The sequence below is a fragment of the Alligator mississippiensis genome, chromosome 2 (genome assembly GCF_030867095.1).
Source record: "Alligator mississippiensis isolate rAllMis1 chromosome 2, rAllMis1, whole genome shotgun sequence".
In the NCBI taxonomy this organism is placed as follows: domain Eukaryota; kingdom Metazoa; phylum Chordata; order Crocodylia; family Alligatoridae; genus Alligator; species Alligator mississippiensis.
Genome location: NC_081825.1, coordinates 13,694,847 through 13,708,664, shown reverse-complemented (window position 1 = coordinate 13,708,664; position 13,818 = coordinate 13,694,847). Strand labels below are relative to the sequence as shown.

General features: G+C 47.5%; 1 pseudogene; it reads right to left on the bottom strand.

The window, feature by feature from the left end:
- Nucleotides 1–3,124: 3,124 nt before the first annotated feature.
- LOC106740047 (immunoglobulin kappa variable 3-11-like) lies at nt 3,125–4,134 on the bottom strand (annotated as a pseudogene).
- Between the last annotated feature and the right edge of the window lie 9,684 nt (nt 4,135–13,818).

Genomic DNA, 13,818 nt, shown 5'->3' with positions numbered 1-13,818 from the left:
TCCTTCTTTATAGTGTATAATTATTATGTTTATATTGATTTTTTTTCACTGTTCTATATTACTGTTTTACTGGTACTATATGATTTAGGCCTACATATCCAAGTAAGCTTAAGTCATGTCAAGTTCCATTTTGTTTGACAAGTCTCCATCCTGTCCCCAGGCCCAGTTGGGTAACCCATGACTCACAACTACCCCTTCTATGTAACTTGGTTCCTGAATGAATGGGGATGAATGAGGGTGCTTGAGGAACAATGGCAGTCCATCTACAAATAGCTCCCTCTGAATGACCAAACTATCAACACCAATACCTGGACCAACGACCCAGCCTGTGGAACCACCCTCAGCATTCAAGAAACAAAAGATGAGGCAACCTACCATTGGGCCAGGCTGCACATGCTCAGTAAGAACACCTGGAGCCCTCTGGGACAGGACTGACATTGCCTAGACAGGCCCTCCCCACAGGAGATCAGAGGTAGTCTGCCCCATAAAAGGGGTAGTGAAGACTGACTCCATGGGATGTCCTCTCCATCTGGACCAGCAGCATGCCAAACAACCTACCCACCCAGAGGCCCTGCTGGCGACCCCTGCTCTGGACAACACCTGCTGGACAAGGACCCCTTTCCAGCCTGGATAGGTAGCTATCACCCCCCACCCTCTTCAACCAAGGACTTGGACTTTGCTTTTTTCCCCTACTTGGGCTCCAGCCGTTCCACTGAGTCTTTCTCCTGCTGACATTTTGAGTGTGTGTGTGTGTGTGTGTGTGAACCAATAACTTCATGGAGCTGTGTAGTGTGTTGTCTGTTTAATACACCTGTTGTTTTGAAATCCTGAGTTGGGTTTTTGTCTGTTTCCTGACTGTTTCTTCCTTGCCACCACTTATCTGCCCACCCCAGTCTCTAAGCTGTTAGTCTGTTTCCAAGCTCCTAGCTTTCTGCCGCTCTCTCTCTCTTTCCTGGCTGTCTCCTCCTTGCTGCCACTTATCTGTGCCCCCCCTTCCCCTATATCTCAGCTGTCTGCCAGATGTCCAGCCCCAATCTACCTTAAGTAAACCCAAGCCTCAGTTCCTCAGTCAGCTTCTCTCTAGTCCACCAGTTCTGGCAACTTTCACTCTATCTCTCTTATCTTAACCTACCCCCAAGTATCCCAGGTACCCCAAGCACACAAATACACACTGTCCCATCCAAGTTAGGAACTTACCTATGTGTAGGTGGGTGTTGTGTGCGTGTCATTGTGTGTATGATATATGGATTGGTGATATGTGTACTGAGTGTGCAGGTATGGACAATTGATTTTGTCTAGCTTTTGGGGTGTCTAGTGCATGTGCTTGAATTGGTGATAGGTATGCATGTGCCTAGGCTGGTTTAGATGTGTATGTGCCTAAGCGGATAGTGTGTGTGTGTGTGTGTATGCACCTAATTGATTTGTGTGTTTATATATGTGCAATTATGTCACACCCTACTGTTTAACAGCACAATATTGAGATCCTAAGAGTTGGCCTGACCCCACAGGGCAACAAGTATACATCAGGCTTATGGTCCTGGGAAAGCGCTGTAGAGAAGGGATGTTGAGACGGGACAGGATTATGTTGCTAAGAGGCCAAGGAGGTCAAAGCCACCTCCAGGCTTTGAGCTTCATAGGGTTTTGGTCTCCTGGAAACATCAACAGGATTTCTGGAGCTGGAATAACTAGTGTCTCTGGTGTAGTCTTGTTGCTCCCAAATGATATCTCACTAACTCTTGAGTGGCAAAGATATGCTGGCTGTAGTCTGCAGTGAAGACCTGGTTTTGGCAGTTATCTGAGTACATCCCAAATGAGAGATCCTGATCTGAGCCACAGAAGCACTAAACCACAACACTGATGCACATGGGTTGTCAGGCCAGGTGGAATATATACAACTTTCCAATCAACATACCCAAGGCAGACCTATTGTGAGACATGCATCCTGTGGGCTGTAGTGAAGCCCCACAAACTCTGGGGTGTCCTAAACTTTGATCCTTGCATACTGCTCTTAAAACAACTGGGCCATTAGCTAGGGGACAAGCAGGTGAATGTTAGGGACCAGGGCATGGGCAGTCTGGTCTCGTAGCGGGTCTCCTGAAGCATGGATGACATTGAGGCAGAGTTCCCGGGGACTGATGGGTTCGATGTCAAAACTGGAATAAGAAGGATTATCCAGAGTTGGGACTGAAATCAGGGGCCAAGAGTCAAAGCCAGAGAGCTGATAAGAGAAAGCAAGGAAGACACCGAGAACTGCAGCAAGTACATCTGTTTGTTTGGACAAGGAGACTGTGGGCTGGGCCTGGCTTTTTAAGGGCAGGAGTGGTAGGGGCGACTGCCTGTGGTCCCAGGCGATGGGCTGCCCTGATTGCCTTGTTCAGCCCAGCTGGGCCCAGGCTTGCTTAGGGAGAGGGGAGAGAGGAGAAAAATCTCATTGACAAGGAACCCAGAGCAGTGGCCAACCCTCCATGATAAAGCCACACACCCCCTTGGTCTCCCAGTGCCTTCCCTCCCCTCCTTTCCTTCCAGACTTGAATGAATAAGTATAAAAGAAGAAATACTCCAAGGAAAGCAAGTATTTACGTTCTTGAGGTGCAGTCAGCCTGCTGGAAGAAACTCATTGCAGGGTGAGAGATGCAGAGACCAGTCCCACAGGGTAGAAAAGGGAGACCCAAGTAAAGCAACTCCTACCACAACCTCTCCGAGATGAAACAATACCCCATCTTCTGCCCCTTCCCCTCTCCAAAGGGTCCATGCCCCTATTCCTTCTTGCATGGATCGGAGGGAGGGTGTGTGGCTCCCCGTTACCCTGCTAATGGCATTCAATGCATCTGCCAAGTTGGGTGACAAGAGCATTGTGGACTTTTCTGTTGCTGCCGGTGCAGCCGTCCCAACCAAGAGCCACACCTCCCTGCAGCAGCGCCGCTCGTAGAGCCCCAGGCTGGCTCTGCCTGCCACGATGTTTGTGGCATTGGGAGGAAAAAGGAATTGCTTGGTTTTCAGGGTGCAAATAAATGTTATGTTAGAAGAAGAAATGAACCCCTAGTTCAGGCTGGCTAAAAAGTCTGAGAAGCAAACTCCCCTGGACCGCGCACCTGGGCTGATCTGTCCTGCAGGCTGGGCAGCAGGGGCAGCGTGACGGTATCTGTGGCTCAACAAGTCATGTGTTTGGGTCCCGGGGAAACCCCTGAGCTGGTATTGAGTGTAGCAGTTGTGCCGATCATGTGTCTCTTCGGGAAGCAGCTGTGGTGCTGGTCTGGGCAGCATGGCAGGTTTTTGTGTGGGTTTGTATCACTGTGTGAGGAGCACTGCTGGTCTGCTGACAATAATAATCTCCAGCATCTTCAGCTTCAACACTGCTGATGGTGAGAGTGAAATCAGTCTCAGACCCACTGCCGCTGAACTGGGCTGGGACTCCCGACTGCCGGGTGACAGCGTTATAGATAAGGAGCTTTGGAGCTTGTCCAGGTTTCTGCTGGTACCAGGATAAGAGCTGATAGGTATTCCCAGAGCTACTATAAGAAATAAGGCTGGAGCTGGCTTTGCACTTGATGGTCACTCGATCTCCTGGAGACACCGCCAGGGACTCTGGGGTCTAAGTCAGCACAATCTGCCCGGAGGAACCTAGACGTAAAAAGAAAACAAAACACAAAACCCCCAAAAGTTGAATTAACATAGTGCCTCCAGCAAGCCAAGTAACCAGTCTGATTCGACAATTTGGATGCTTCAGCAATGTTCCTTGTGTGCATTATTACAGAATTAAGTGAGTTTGTCTCCTGCCTGAAATGCTAACATGCAGCCAGAAGTGCTTCTTTCCTTCCAGCCCTTTCGTCATTGCTCATCTAGGTTACAGCCTCAGCCCCTAGAAATCCCCAGAAAAACTTCTGGTCACTCCAATGGGCTTTGGGTCCTGGTATTGGGGATTAAGTCAGTCTTTTGTCTCGGTTGCAGTCCCTACCTGCCAAGGCAGTGCATTTCTTGGAACATTTTCAAGCATCAGAGAAAGCCAATTCCTTGGGCTCTTTGCTTCTAGAAAAAAGGATGGTTTTGCTATAATAACACAACTTCCCTCTGCATTTGCTGCTTACCCTGGACCCAGAGCACCACGAGGCAGAGCAGGGGAGCTAGTGAGACCATCTTGGTACGTCTGCCTGGCCTGCACTGATCACTAGGCTGTCCTAAGTGCCCTGGAGCACTTATACTGGCTCTGAGCATCAGGAGGGCATTGACTTTGTGTAAAATATGGCTCAGAGATGATTTACAGCTGATCCAAAAATAAGCTGTGAAAGGCACGTGGTGTTGAAGGGGGCAGACACAACGGGTTCACAGAGCCCCTTCAGTTTGTGCAGAGATGGTATTGTCACAAGTGGGTGGGAAGAGGCTTGTGAGCTCGTACTTGTTTGGGCATCAACGTGTTTAATTCCTATAAGACATGTCCTGCTGGACGCAATGTCACTAGGGTGATGTTCCTGTGTTAGGGGAGCTTTAGGGGAAGCAACTTTTTCACTCCTTGCTCTTTTTCTTCAACTTAGAAATCTTGCATAATGTAAAGAAAAGAGGAAGTTCCTGAACTTGGCCCTTCCAGAGGATTTTCCAGCCATGTAGCAGGGCACTAGGGTGCCTGCTACTAGAAGTGCTGGGATAACCCTTCAGGTGCCAGTTGCTGAGGCAACCAAAGGGAGCTAATGGCTTACACCTGCCTAGCCAGCTGAAGAAAGGGGCAGGGCCTGGCCCCTATATAAAGCACAGGCAGGAGGCCAGAGGCAGTTCCCTGCCCATCAGCTAAGGATAAAGGAGCTCCTTGCCAGAAGAGAGGAATAACCTGAATGCCAGAGCAGCATTGGTCACTGTGGTAGGAGAGAAAACCCGATAGGACTGAGCATAGTTATAGCTAGTGACTTATGTTTAAGTTGTTGCCAAGAGGCTGGTGTTTATGTTTCCTATTGTTACCCCAGTGGTTTGGGTGAGGCTATAAGGGGATGGAAGAGGCCTTATAGTGGACTCACAGTAGATTGAGGACCCCAGCCCTAGTGAGGGCACAGAGTTTGGGGTGTACGGACCCCGGCTCCAGAGAAGGGCAGCTGAGAAACCCCAGAAGAGGGGGAAGTGGTGCGGGGAGCCCTGTGAGAGGGCAGCATTGCAGAGGGGAGCGCCGTGAGAGACGGGGCCACGGAGGGCCCGAGCGCCAGAGGGGTGTAGGCCAAGACAGTGTTGTACACGCATAGCTCACAAGGCTTGGGTACACAACACTAGAAGCAGGAGAACTGTGGCCATGCAGAAGAAAGGTAGCCTCCCTATAAAAAAATATATATACAATCAAAGTCGTGGCGGGCAAGAATAGGAGGGTGCAAGTCCAAAGCTTGGCACAGTAAAGGAGGCGACGGGAGAGCACAGCAACCCTGACGTCGCTCCTGCCACAAGCCATATTGAGCATTTTTTACCTGGAAGATCCTTTCATTGCACATGGTCTTTTTTTTGTATGTTGTTTTGATTCTCCCACAAACCATCTCCCAGGTAAAAAAGCAAGGCAAATGGGGCTGCCATGTTAGAGCATCTTTTTCAGTGATTTAGCTGGGAGTCACAAATGCTCTGAATAGAAGGGCAAGAGGTGATGACCCACAGCATTTTTCCATGATGATTTGGAACGATACAATTTCCCAGGCACCACAATTATACGGGACAGAATATAAATACCAACCCCTTCCACATTGTCAGGAAAACTCCCTTATTATACTAGAGATTTCTCCACCCCTTACCCATCTGGAGCACCTGCTCACTGGGAACTGCACCGTTGACTGGAGCATAGTGGGCTGATGGGAGATCTCTGACTCTCCAAGTGAGTGTGCAAGAAGGACACGACACAGAGTGTAATAGCTCCACAGAGGAAATGACTGTTCAGAAAGTGAACTGAGCAGTGCCGCCCCATTTCCTTATGGTCTGTCCCTGTGAGCAACAGATGATGATAGATGCTGGGGAACATTACTGTCACCACTGAGCTGTGCAGTGTTGAGCACAGAGCAAAATGGAGCCATTGTGATTCCTCGCTGCCCAGGGAAAAAAAATCAGTCAATTATATCAATGCAGATTGTCATCTCAGCATCTGCTGTATAAGGACTGGTATTTTCTATGGAGAGATTTAAATACTGCACATTACAGTCACTAGACTTAATTCTGATCTCAGTTTACTTATTAATATTGTTGAAGTGAGAGCTGCATATCACCCCAGGACAGTTACTTGTATCCTGCAGAGGATTTGCATAGTTAGACCGTGCAAAAGATTTTCTATTTTTGTGTTTCCTGTCCTGATGGTGTGCCGCCAGAATTGCCAATGCCCCAGTCAATAAGATACAGGCTGCCATCTCTTGGGCATAGTGTAGAAGCTGATTATCATCTGGTGTGCTAGTTTAACCCTAAGGTTAACCACCTTTTCCAACATGTACCTAGTCTAACAGGTGTGGTTAATTGATGTGTTAATTAAAATGTGAGGTTCGTTAATTTATCTCCCTGATCTATACCTGACATTCTAGCTATAAAGATATGGAAAACGTCAGATCAGGCCTTTTTCTCTTGCTACTGTAATTTATAGTAGACGGTACCACCTGCCACTGTTAACCCCGAATGCTGGGTGGCAGTTGTATAACCTGGCCACCTCGAGGGTGCCAGTGGCTTTCGGGAGAAGAGCAGCTTGGAGGGAAGTGCTAGTTTTAGCCCTGGCAGAGCGAATGCCACCAAAGAGTTGTGGAAATGAGGTCCACTCCATGATCAGGTAGACTGGGCTCTTGAACCTTGGTCAGAAGCCAGTCCAGGAGCGGAGTCCTGTCCACACTTGCAAAGGGGATGTTTTTAAAACATTCAAATGAGTATTAAGCTTGGGGCATTGGTGAAATCAGTGGAGAAGTTCGTGTTCGCTGCAGAGAACCAGTGTGTGCAGATTGCAAATAGCCTCATGTCAAATGCGTTAGCTGTCCTAGAGTGCTATTATCACGTATATCATTGTGCGTCCTAGGGTCTGAATCATGGGCCAGGACCCCATTGTGTTGGGGGAAGTGTATGACCATGGATCATATAGACAGAACTTGTCTGAAAAAAACCTACACTTGAAATATAAGACAAGGGGGAAGAGGGATGCACACAGATGAATGAAGGAGGAGACGGGATCACCATGATGATAGTAGCTAGCCTAATGGCAAGAAGTATTGGCAGGCTTACCAAAGTGTTGTTGTGTGGAGTCATTTGATGGGGGCTTCTCCTGAGAGTGAAGGGCAACTGAGAGGAGAACGGGAAGGGGAAGAGCAGAGGTAGAGCACGCCCAGAAGTGGAGCTGCTGAACTGATGGAGAGAAAGTGGAGGAAGCAGCTGTCCATGCAGTTCACAGGTTTTTGTTGTGGTCTGAGTGAAGGCTGTTGTGGGTCTGGAGACAGTAATAATCCCCAGCATCTTGGGCTTCAACACTGCTGCTGGTGAGAGAGAAGTCTGTTCCAGACCCTCGGACGCTGAACCGGGCTGGGAGTCGTGATTTCAGAGGAGGAGTTGCAGATGGCAGACAGATGAGGACTTAGGAGCTTGTCCAGGTCTCTGCTGGTACCAGGAGAAGTATTCATTTCCTGAGTAGGTAATGCTGGAGCTGGCTTTGCACCAGATGGTGAATCTGTCTTCTGGGGAAGCTGCCAAGGACTGTGGCATCTGAGTCAGTACAAAGTCCCTGCTGGCATCTGAATTCATGAGGAAAAATTATAATTCACTGTATGAAGTAGACAACTAATTTGAACGGCATTATGGTTGTTTAAATATTCCTGTTTGTACCTTTGTAAAGTTACTGCAGCTCATTAACTGACCCTAGCTGTAAATATTAAACTCGTGTTGCATCCCTTTTTCCCTGCTCACAACCTCCTTCTTTCAGCAGCAGTTTAGAAGTAGTCAGTATTTTCTGAGCCTGGTGACATAAGAAGATAAATCTTGCCTTGTTGTAGGACCTATTTATATCCAAATGTTTTTGGTTGGCTCCATCTCTGACCTTATGGAAGAGCTCCCTTTTCCTGTCTGGTATTGTACAGTGTCTAGAACAAAAAGTTCGTGGCCCTCTTCCTGTTATTGCAGCACAAATAGTAATAGTGAGAACAACAAGCCAAAAGGGCACTGCTCTTACCCTGGATCCAGCACAACCAGGCAGGTGAACTGAGCTGGGGACATCTTCATAATGCATCTGGCACCCAGCACTGATCATCCAGCCCAGAAGAACTGCACCAAAGCATTTATAAGAGGGCAGAGAAGCAGGGAAATCTCTGTGCCTGTGAACTGTGCAAATCTGGGTCAGAGATGAACGTCCGTTGCTGAGCCGTGTCGTGGGCAAAGGGGAGGGAGCCTCGTGAAGGTGGCCAGCTCCATCCCTGGGGATGGGCTCTCAGGGCTCATGCCAGGGCTGCAGGAACGGTTCTCCGCTGATGGTTTTTGCTTCAGGGCTGGTTGGTGTCAGTGTTATACTAGATGTCTCCTCTCCACAGCAGTGTAAGTGCTTCTTTCTTTTTGAAAAAGAGACTGGGTAGAACGCGTCCAGTTTTCTGTCTGGACAGGTGTTGAAGCCTTCAGCAAATTAGGGAAAAGCCTGATCTGCTCAAGTCAGGTTTCAGGCGGCAAAACCACTTAGATTTTATTCCTTTTCCTTTTGACCCCTGACATTAAGTGTCAACAAGAAAACTGAGTTTTGATACGAACCCCTGATTTTTTTTTTGTGTGTGTTATTTGAAGATGGGACTTCAAGTTTATTGTAGCACACATTTCACCTTAGGACTTTGTCTCTGAATTAATGTTGCATTGAAGTAGAGGGCTCCAAGGTTTGTATCACTCCTGAAGTCATGCTGGGCCTTTACTCCACTGTGCTTCTAAACTTTTCAAACCATCAGCAGCAGCTATAACTTGTTACATCCCGCCTACTCTTATTTTATTTCAGGGGTGGCCAATCTGTTATATGTATGACACAAGTGCTCAGGCAGCCTCTGTATGTGGCATGCAGCAGGTGAGGGAGGGCGCAGGGAGCACAGTGTAGATACGACAGGGAGCAGAAAGCTGAGCAGCAGATTGGGGAGTGAGCAGAGGGCAGGGAAAAGCAGAGCAGAAAAAGCAGGGGAAGATTGGAGTGGCACTCAAGGCAGGGGGAGAGACTCACCTTGTGGCCCCTACTTACCTACTTATACCCTGGGTCCAGAGCACTGACAGGCAAGTGAACTGCACCAATGATCCAGTTTGTAGTCGTATTGGTCTAGAGGCAAAAGGAATTAGTGGTAGAGGTGATATCTACTTGTTATAGCTTTTATAAGGCCAACTAGATGTTTGGAAAAAAAAAAATCTTTATTTGCAGGCAGGAAGGGTGCCTTCATCCAAAAGCTTGCAGATAAAGACTTTTTTTTCCAAGTATCTAGTTGGTTGAATATAAGATATCACCTCTACCACAAGTTCTGATTCCTGTGCCAATGAGATTTTCCTGATGTTTCTGAGCTGTCCAGTGCTGATCAATAAGCACAGAGAGGAGATTGAAACCCTCATAATTATTCAGTGTGGCAGAGAAAGATAAGTCAGATATATTTATTCAAAGCATCTCATCTCAGTTTCTCTAAAATATGCTTGATCCAGATATATATGATAATGAGGATGACATTTATGGCAACACGTCATGAATCAACCCTGGAGCATCTGCAATTCTGACTGCAAAGTGCATTAAAGGAAATGCAGAAAGTGAAATCATTGTGCTCAGTCTAAATTTAGGGTGTGTGTGTGTGTGTGTGTGTGTAAAAGAAGCTGTAACGTTAAGTGCATTAGCCTTCCCTGACTGCATCCAGATTTGGGGGTGACCAACTCGTGGAAGTGTACTATGGGAGTGGCATGTAGGAGATCAGGGAGGGAGCAGGGAGTAAAGCAACAGAGGACAAGGAGGGGAAAGCAGAGCAGCAGACTGAGCAGGAGTCAGAAGGCAAGGAAGAAATCCAGAGCCTATATGTGTATGTGAACACACAGTCACACATGGGAAGGAGATATGGGAGATACAAGTAAAGATCTAATGGAAAATCAACATTTGTCTAGTCTCTGATTGTCACTGATATTGTAAGGGAGGTTGCCATTCCCTGGTTTCTAGAAGTAGCCTGTGTGTCTCAATCTGTTGCATAACTGGATGAGTCGGGTCTACAATGCAGTCGAGGGTGAAGTCGGGGCTGGGCCCACTGGGTGTACATTACTGTTATGGTCTTGGGAAAGAGCTGTAGAGGAAGGATGTTGGGAGGGGACAGGATTGTGTTGCTAAGAGGCAAAGGAGATGAAAGCCAGCTCCAGGCTTCAAGCTTCATAGGGATTCTGTCTCCTGGAAACATCAAAAGGATTTCTGGAGCTGGAATAACCAGTGTGCCTGGCACAGTCTTGTTGTTCCCAAGTGACCTCTCACAGTTATGCCAGCCACAGTGTGCAGTGAAGACCTGCTTTTAGCAGTTATCTGGCTACATCCCAAATTACAGATCCTGATCTGAGCCACAGAAGCATTAAACCATAACACTGATTTCTGCTCCAATGCCTGGGGGACTGTCAGGCCAGGTGGAATATGCAAAACTCTCCAGTCAACATGCAGTGGGCAAGGGAGATCCATTGTGAAATGCATCCTGTGGAGTGCAGCGTAGCACCACAAACCCAGGGGTGTCCACAACCCTTGATCTTTGCATGCATCTCTCCAAACAACTGCGCCATTAGCTGGAGGACCAGTGTCTGATTGTTAGGGATCAGGGCATGGGTGATCTGAAAAGGAAAGTCCAATGAGGCTGCCAGCATCTCCATGGCAAACAGCCAGTTGTGAGAAAGCCGTGCAATTCCTCGGATGCCAATCTGTGCCTGCTGGGATGTAGAGTCCCTCTTCTCCCAGGGTTAAATGGATGTATTGATGCCTCAGCAGGATAAGAGATTATTCAATGCAGTTGATGAAAAAGTTGTAATACGGAGATAGGCGGGTGTGTGTGTGTGGGGGGGGGGGGTTGGAGGGAGTAAATCAGGTTCTGTGTACGCACACCTGAGCTGTCGATGTGATGTTTGTAAAGCAATGAGGAAAAAAGCATTGTCAGGTCTCCAGGTGGAAAGTCCCGTCATCTATGAAATAGCACCTAGGTCAACTAAAGCGAAAACCCTGGTATTTGTCCACAGTCTGGAAGAACTTGTTTCCAGTCAGAGAGCTTTTGTTGGATCTGAATGAATTCAAGTCATCAAGGCTGGATGAGCTTCATCCCAGGGTCCTGAAGGGACTGGCAGAGCGGATCTTGGAGCCCTTGGCAATGATTTTCATGAAGTTGTGGAAGATGGGCCAGGTATCAGAGGGCTGGAAAAGGGCCATTGTAGTGCCCCTCTTTAAAAAAAACCCCAAAGAATCAGGAAGGGTGAACTGAGGAACTACAGACTGGCTAGCCTCATCTCAGTACAAGGGAAGTTACTGGAGCATATCCTAAGGAAGGCAGTAGTATATAGGCTCACCGCCCTTCAATGCAAATGTGACAGGTGGGCGGGACCGGAAGTCCATTAAAAAGCATCTGGAGGAGGAAAGACTGATTGCAAGCAGCCAATGTGGATTTATGAAAAACAATTTTGTCAAACAAACCTGATCTCCAGTGATTCTGGAGCCCAAATCAGAGAAATGAACCGCTCAAAGTCTGACTATGCAAACAAAATGATAAGTAACGCAGACCATCCATCCACCCTATTGCTCCAACTACAATTCAGCTCTGCGTCTAAGTCTAGTGCTCTCTCCCCCATTTTCTGGTTTGGTTTTAGGAAGGGCATATTTTTTCCCTTTGAAAGGAAATTGGTAAGTCTAGAATAAGACCTTGACCTGCTCTTCCCCTTATGAAATGTGAGAGGAGAATTGAGCAATCCAGGGAGAGACCCAAGGGATTTAATACCTTTAAAAGCCTCAAATCAAAACTGCACTGACAATAATTGAGTGGGCGGTTGCATTGTATGTACAAAAATATTGCCTGTGTACACAGGTAACAGGGGTTCCCCATTAGCCACTAATCGACCCTTTTATCACCTCTCTGCTCTTCTTTTTTTCCCCGCCGCACTGAGATGATACTGGATGGACAAGAAGGGGAGGCAGCTGTCCAGTTAGTGGGTCGTACTATGTAAGTTCTTGTGGTGTGTTTTCAGGGCTTCTCCTTCCCTACACCCTGGTCCAACACACTCCCTAATGGTGTTTCTTTGGATAGCAGATTTAACTCTAAGGTTTACCTTGTATTTTCCTCCTGGTGTAACCCTCTGGGTCCTCCTCTAGGAAGGTTACTTGCTAGGCAGAAGGATCTGGATTAAACTACCTTAAATTACTTCTTACCTGGCTCAGTTATCCCACCTGAGCCTTCCCTAGGAACAAGGTCTCACCGACAATTTTACAAGTTAGTCTGAGTCCTTCTCTAGTCAATGGAACAATTTTGTTATCCGCACTGAATTTCAATGTTGCTTATGGTACTTGCCCTAATCAATCTCTTATCTTCCTTGACCAGTCTGAAAGTGATTGCAGCACCCGCGCAGTCTTGTGCTCTAATGGATCAATTTACAGTTCTCGATCAGACTTTAGTTAAATAAAAAAAAGAAACTCATGTAACATAGTTCGTTTTAACTAATCAATTACCTTTCTTGATTAGTCATTAATTAATTATAACCTCTCCACCACACAGTTAATGTCTCAGTTAATCAGTTCTCTTTCTTGACTGGCCTTTCATTTATTGAACAGAGCAGCTTGGAGGGAAGTGCTAGTTTTAGCCCTGGCAGAGGGAATGCCACCAAAGAGTTGTGGAAATGAGGTCCACTCCATGATCAGGTAGACTGGGCTCTTGAACCTTGGTCAGAAGCCAGTCCAGGAGCGGAGTCCTGCCCACACTTCCAAAGAGGATGTTTTTAAATCATGCAAATGGTTATTAAGCTTGGGGCATAGGTGAAATCAGTGGAGAAGCCCCTGTTTAATGCAGAGAACCAGCATGCTCACACTGCCAATAGCCTTGCGTCAAATGCGTTACCTCACCTAGAGTGCTAGTATCATGTATATCATTGTGCATCCTAGGGTCTGAATCATGGGCCAGGACCCCATTGTGTTGGGGGAAGTGTATGACCATGGATCATATAGATAGGACTTTTCTGAAAAAAACCGACCCTTGAAGTATAAGACAAGGGGAAAGAGGGATGCACACAGATGAATGAAGGAGGAGACAGGATCACCATGATGATAGTAGCTAGCCTAATGGGAAGAAGTATTGGCAGGCTTACCAAAGTGCTGTTTGTGTGGAGTCATTGGATGGGGGCTTCTCCTGAGATTGAAGGGCAACTGAGAGGAGAACGGGAAGGGAAGAGCAGAGGTAGAGCGCGCCCAGAGGTGGAGCTGCTGAACGGATGGAGAGAAAGTGGAGGAAGCAGCTGTGAACTGCATGGGCAGGTTTTTGTTGTGGTCTGAGTGAAGGCTGTTGTGGGTCTGGTGAAAGTAATAATCCCCGGCATCTTGAGCTTCAACACTGCTGCTGGTGAGAGAGAAGTCTGCTCCAGACCCTCTGACACTGAACCGGGCTGGGACTCGTGATTGCAGAGGAGGAGATGCAGATGGCAGACAGAGGAGGAGCTTAGGAGCTCGTCCAGGTCTCTGCTGGTACCAGGCTAAGTATCCATTTCCTGAGTCGGTAAGGCTGGAGCTGGCTTTACACAGGATCAGGGCTCCTTTGTGGTAGATACCTGCCAAGCCCACAGGAGCACGTGCTCCTTGTTTTGCATTTTGTATTTTAATGGCATTTTCCAACTGTAAGTGGGTTGAAGATGGGT